We start from the raw sequence: 6,000 nt of genomic DNA, 5'->3' as shown, positions 1-6,000 counted from the left end.
TAAATACATACATAATATAAAGAATTTTTTTTTACTAAAATATTTCTAGGGCTGTTCCCAGGGCCTTGGAAGAAGCCCACTGAAATGAAGGACTTAAGTTTTCTCCTCTGATTCCAGCCCAGGTTTGTCTCTAAAGCCCTCTTGACCACACTACTGCCTCTTCAGTGAGAGAGTCAGAACCAGAATTAAGGAATGACTCAAATACATGTGCTCTCTGCCCTGTTTAAATAACTATATATCCCAGACTTCCACTTTGATCCAACTAGTACGTCAATGTACCTCAGTAAGTTCACTCCTACTCATCCAAGAACATATCCTGCCTCTCGCTCAAGAACATTTGAACATTGAACCATAACTCCCAATCCCATGTTACTGGAGAAGCAGATGAACATTTGAAAGACTGTGATTCCTGCTTAAGTAGGAAGCTGGACCAAATAATCCCGTATTGTCTTCCAACAGAGTCATTCCACTTTCCTCTACCTTCTCCAGCAGCAAGGATTCTGCCTGAGTGGAATTCGTACATCTAATTTTCATTCACTTGTAAAGTCTGTACACATCAGATTCATTCAATAGGTATCTATCATATACTTGATATAATAGTGAATAAGATGAGTATGGTTGATGGTGAACTCAAGTGTGCTTCTAAGACTTTACCATGAGGATGGATCATAGAGACAGAGCCCTGTGGGTATAAGGTGTTGGATAAAGACTCTACAGGACTCCTTCCATCAGGGCTGGTGGCAAAGATAGAACATAGTAATGATAACAGATGTAGCATCTTACATTTTTGAAACTGGCCATATACCTTGTTCACTTTACACAATGTATCTCATCGAATCACCCTCAATGACCCTAAAGGTAGGTAGTTAACCACTATGCAATCATGGAAGCAGTGCCCTTCTAGCAAATGGCAACAATACTCTTGGGTCAGTGAAATTCACCTAGGAAATGGGAGAGGTTAATGGGATGGAGATGAACCAAAAGTGTCTGCAAACAACTCCAACACCAGCCCAGAATCTGCTCACTAGTGTTTCCATTCCTCCATAGGCTTACCCTCTCCCCACTGTGACAGAGAAGAGGAGAAGGCTTTTTAATAAGCAATGTCATTTAATGCCAAGGACAATCAAACAAAACTTCCCATGAGATTTCGACCACCATTGCTTGCAATTTTTAATCAAGGAAAACATCCCTGTATTCCCTCCCCAGTGAATCCTGGCCTCCATCCACCCACATTAATCACATCAAAATGGCCTGAGAACTCATTGAATGTCACTGCTTAATCACTTTATTAAATGCCACTGCTCCTGAGTGTGAATATTTGCTTTTATCTTATCTCTGACACCTTCCATAGAGCCCTAATCTAAGAACTCCAACTCTTTCTCAAAGGACACGAGTTTCCCACTGTGTACCCCATTTGTCCCTTTTTGTCATAAAAACCAAATTGTACAAATCTGAGGTCCATCAGGAAAACCGCCCTTTCTGATATATCTCCTATTTGGTCTTACTGTCTGAAATCCTATCAAAGAAAATTATTGTTGTCGACTAAGCATAGCCCTTTCCAAGTCCCTTCTTTAGAAGGGTAACAATTTTTTTTTCATTTTTCATTAGTATTCTGGGGTCTGAGAAGAGAAAGGGCATGGGAGTCCTGGAAACTTCAGGAATGAGAGGTTACTGAGAGAAAAAGTTTGTCACCAATAGAAATGTTACCAAAACAGAGTTTTCACTCCAGTGACTAAAACCAAAATGTCATCACATGGCTGGTGTTAAACACATCTTGCCCACCCTCGGTGGAGGACGGCAGGAATGTGGGAGGAAGGGTTGCACAGTTGGTACAGGAAGAATCTGCTCCAGAGGGAGATGGTGGTTTTCACTGTAGTTGATATCGTCTTGGAAGGAAAAAGAAAATTAAACTCTACTGAGTGCTTCCTGTATATTGTGAAGACATTCTCTGGGACAAATGGAAAACCTGGTTTCCATGTGCAAGCCAATGCCAAGGGATGGGTAACAGCTTGCTGCAGCACTGTGTTGAGAAGGATTCTGAGAGCTCATCAACAGAGCTGGGAAGAGCTGTGACACATTACCAAGGTCTAGGTCTATCATAGAGAGAAAAAAGGAATGCCACAACTCCCAAGTACCTGTTAACCCTGCACTGGTGTTTTCATTAGTCCACCCAATACTGTTATGAGGATGAGAAGTGTGGGTAGTAAACATTCACCAAGGCCCCACCTTTTATTTTATTCAACCCTTAAATCTCCTTCCTCATGGAAATGTGAAACTGATATTGTTGGTTGCATATATTTAAAAGAGATCTTAGAAATCCCCTGCATCTCACTTCTCATTTTATGAATAAGGAAACTAAACATAGGAGAAGTGATTTACTTATTATATATTTAAGGTCCAGGTTTTTAAACACATCTTTCTGCAAATAGGGTCATTTTGTCATATAAAATAAAACAGAGGGTGTAGTGAGAGGGTCACTACAAAAGAAAGATGGCAGAATGTTATGTTTTTCTGTTGACATCCATTATAGCCATAAAGAAGGCTTTCTTTATGGAGAAAAATTATTGGCTGTTGAGAGAATTATACTAAAGGATTTAGAAATATGGGAAGAAATCACATTTTAGAAACTCAAAACTCAGTGTGCTACTCATAGTGAAGTAGAAATCTTTTACTATAGATAGAAACAAGGACTTGTTTTAAGGCTAAGAACTTTACTTTTTTTCCTCATTTGGTCCACAACCTTAATAACGCATTATGATTTCATCCCCTTTTACAAAGAGCATGCTGCAAAGAGCTACTCAGCACAGGCCTGGGGTTTGTATGCAGGCTTGTCTTATTCAATGGTTTGGGCTCTTAACTCCCCTGTTATTGCCTCCTTCTGTGACCTTTGGAAAAGAGGCAGCATCTCTTCGTCTGTAGAATAATAAAGAGAATTCACAAGTGCTACAAAGTATGAGAAACCCACTTACTGAGGCCAGGAAAAAGGAAATCATCAACTGGAGAAGATGGAGAAACACTAAATGGTAGATGTGAGAAGTCACAAGGGGGGCTGGCTGTCTCTGGAGCAGAAGAATCCAGGATGTGATGGACACTAGACAGAATGTTATCACTCTTTTCATCCCCAACCATTTCAACTCATTCCTGGAGGGATGGAGATGCGGGGAATGGGGAAACACTCTAGAGAAATATGTCTTATCAGTAAACTATAAAACTTGGGTTTCAAGTAGGTCCTATTTTTCATTTTGACTAAGATTGGTGCTTGGGGAGAGAAATCAGTTCAACAGATAGCCAAATGGTTTAATTTCTTTCTAGAACTAGATGATAGATGATGGATAGATGATAGATAGTAGATAGGTAAATGGCAGATAATAGATAGATAGATAGATAGATAGATAGATAGATAGATAGATAGACAGACAGACAGACAGACAGACAGACAGATTAGATAGATAGATAGATAGATAGATAGATAGATAGATAGATAGATAGATAAACAGGCAGACAGATAGATTAGATAGATAGACAGACAGACAGACAGATTAGATAGATAGATAGATAGATAGACAGACAGACAGACAGATAGGTAGACAGACAGACAGACGGGTAGGTAGGTAGGTAAATAGATGCAAGCTACCTGTTGGCAAAGCTAGTATTACAGGATGACATTTGGTTTTGGTTTTCTGGGCTGTGGTTTAAGAAACTGAAATGTTGGTCTCTTGGCAGAGAAAAGAGCACACATCCAGTATATGCAGGCTACCTGGGTGCTTATTGATTTATCAAGCTGACTTTACCCTAAAAACAGAGGCAGAGAAAGAAAAATTCCGATAAATGAATCAGGGCAGCATCTACAACAAGAGAAGAAAAAATAAAAGTGAGAGAGATGCCTGATATTTCATAATGGAAATAATGGGAAGAAAAGCTGAAAGTAATGCTGAAAAAAAAAAATGTGTAGCCTTAGTACATCCCACACACAGCTCCTGGGCAATAAACAAAGGGAGGCATCGTGTCTCTGCAAAAGCTTTCTCATCAGCATCCAAACATACTATTAATTCTCCCATTTTAAGAAAACCCTCTTTTGAGCCCCTCCATCTCCAACCCCATTTCTCTACTCTTCTTTATAGCAGAGCCCCTTAAGAGTCACCAGTTTTCCTTCCATTTCCCCTGATACCTACTCAGTCTAACTCACACCTTTATTGATTCACCAAAATATCAATGACCTCCATGTTGTAAAAATCCAATAGTTTTCAGCTTACTTGAATGAACAGCAAAGCAAACATCCAACTATATACACAGCTATAGCCATTCTCGTTGTTAAAATACTAAAATATTCCCACACCCTTGATGAATAGCCACATTTCTAAGCCCTCTGATTGGCCCTGCCAACCGTTGCTACTCCCTGTAACCCATTCTTTACCTTCTCAAAATCCAGAAATTAAAGGGTTGATCCAGGTCCCTGCTCCAGCACTAAGGCCAGATTCTTTTCCCATTGATCAATAGTGGAAGGGCCAGTTATATTTCCCAAGGGTCCTTGGCATGGCCATTTCCCCCATCCCCCAGCAAAGTAGACCACGCCTTGCCCACACTGCGCACATCCCTGAGGATCTGTGAGTGACAATGCTTGGGAGGCTTCCAGAATGCCAGCCCACCCACCATGGCTCCCATGAGCCAACCTTAGATCCTGACTCTAGGAGGCCCAGACATTAGTAGGAAGTGTCCCTGGTGGCACAGTATTCATGCGAGCTAATGCCCAAGATCCATCTGGCCCCCCAAACCGTGGCCTGGTGCTGCTGGTACTCATCCTGGTGTCACTTTCACATGGCCACATGGGACTGTAGCCTCCACAGGACTTTGCCTAAGGAAGGATCTGGGATATGCAAGGATAACAGGTGGGCAGGAAGAAATGGATGGGACACTTGGGACAGCTTGAGGTCAAGGATACCCAGAGTGTGGATCACTATTGAATTTCACCTCCATCTAATTGAATCAGCCCATTAAAACCCACCAAACACTCATCTATCACAAGAATTAGCAGAAATAATTTTATTAATAAAAAATGAGAGCAATCACTTACAGTATTTGCTGTCTTGTAAATATCAACTCATTTAAGTATTTAATGCTTATATCATCTCCTTTTTCCCAGATAAGATAACTGAGACACAGAGAGGTTATTTAAAACTTAAATGGTAGAACTAAGATTCAAACTTAGTCTGGCACACAGCCAATGATCTTAGCTGCTACTGTACTTTGCCTCTTGTTTGGCCCGAAGGATGATACTCTTCCCAATTAAATATGACATTCTAAAATGACTTCCTTGATTTAGTTGATAATAAAGATTTTTAATTCACAAAATCTCAGTAATATAAGAGATAAAACTCTTGAGAAGGTAGAACATTTTTAATATAATTGCTTTTCAATAGAAGCTGAGAGCATCTGGCATCATGATCTATATTATTGATGTTAATTTGACACCCTAAGTCACCAATGATAATTAATTTAGCAGAGAAGTTTTTATGTGTTTGATGCAGTCTCCTTTATCATAGGCAGGGCATCATTTAGCTAGTGACAGTCTCTTCAAATGAAAGGTCACACTGACAATTTCTAAACATTAACAAATGATTTGGAATTTATCACAATGATTTGATGAACAATTTATACTATGGCAATGTCATGTGATGGAATTATATTTAGCTTAGCTTTTTCAAGGATAAAGGGGGATTTCCTTTTGGTTGTTAATATATACACTTTTTGCATCAATTTGTGTTATCAAGCTGATTGTTAAAGATTTTGAGCATCATGTCATATTTCACTAACATTTGACACTCCCTTCTTAAAACATGTTTCCAATTGACTTAAATGTAACATAGTCTTGTTTTCCTTCTAGCTCACCATGGAAAGTTCTCCATTTTCTTTGTTGATTATTCTTCATCTCTCTGATCGTCAAACCTTAGACTGTACCTGCACTCCTTGGCTCCTGGCTCCTTCAAAGCCAGCTGCATAGCA

The sequence above is a fragment of the Camelus dromedarius genome, chromosome 34 (assembly GCF_036321535.1).
Source record: "Camelus dromedarius isolate mCamDro1 chromosome 34, mCamDro1.pat, whole genome shotgun sequence".
NCBI classification, from domain to species: Eukaryota; Metazoa; Chordata; class Mammalia; order Artiodactyla; family Camelidae; genus Camelus; species Camelus dromedarius.
The sequence above is the reverse complement of the archived record's forward strand: the minus strand, read 5'-3'. Positions refer to the sequence as shown.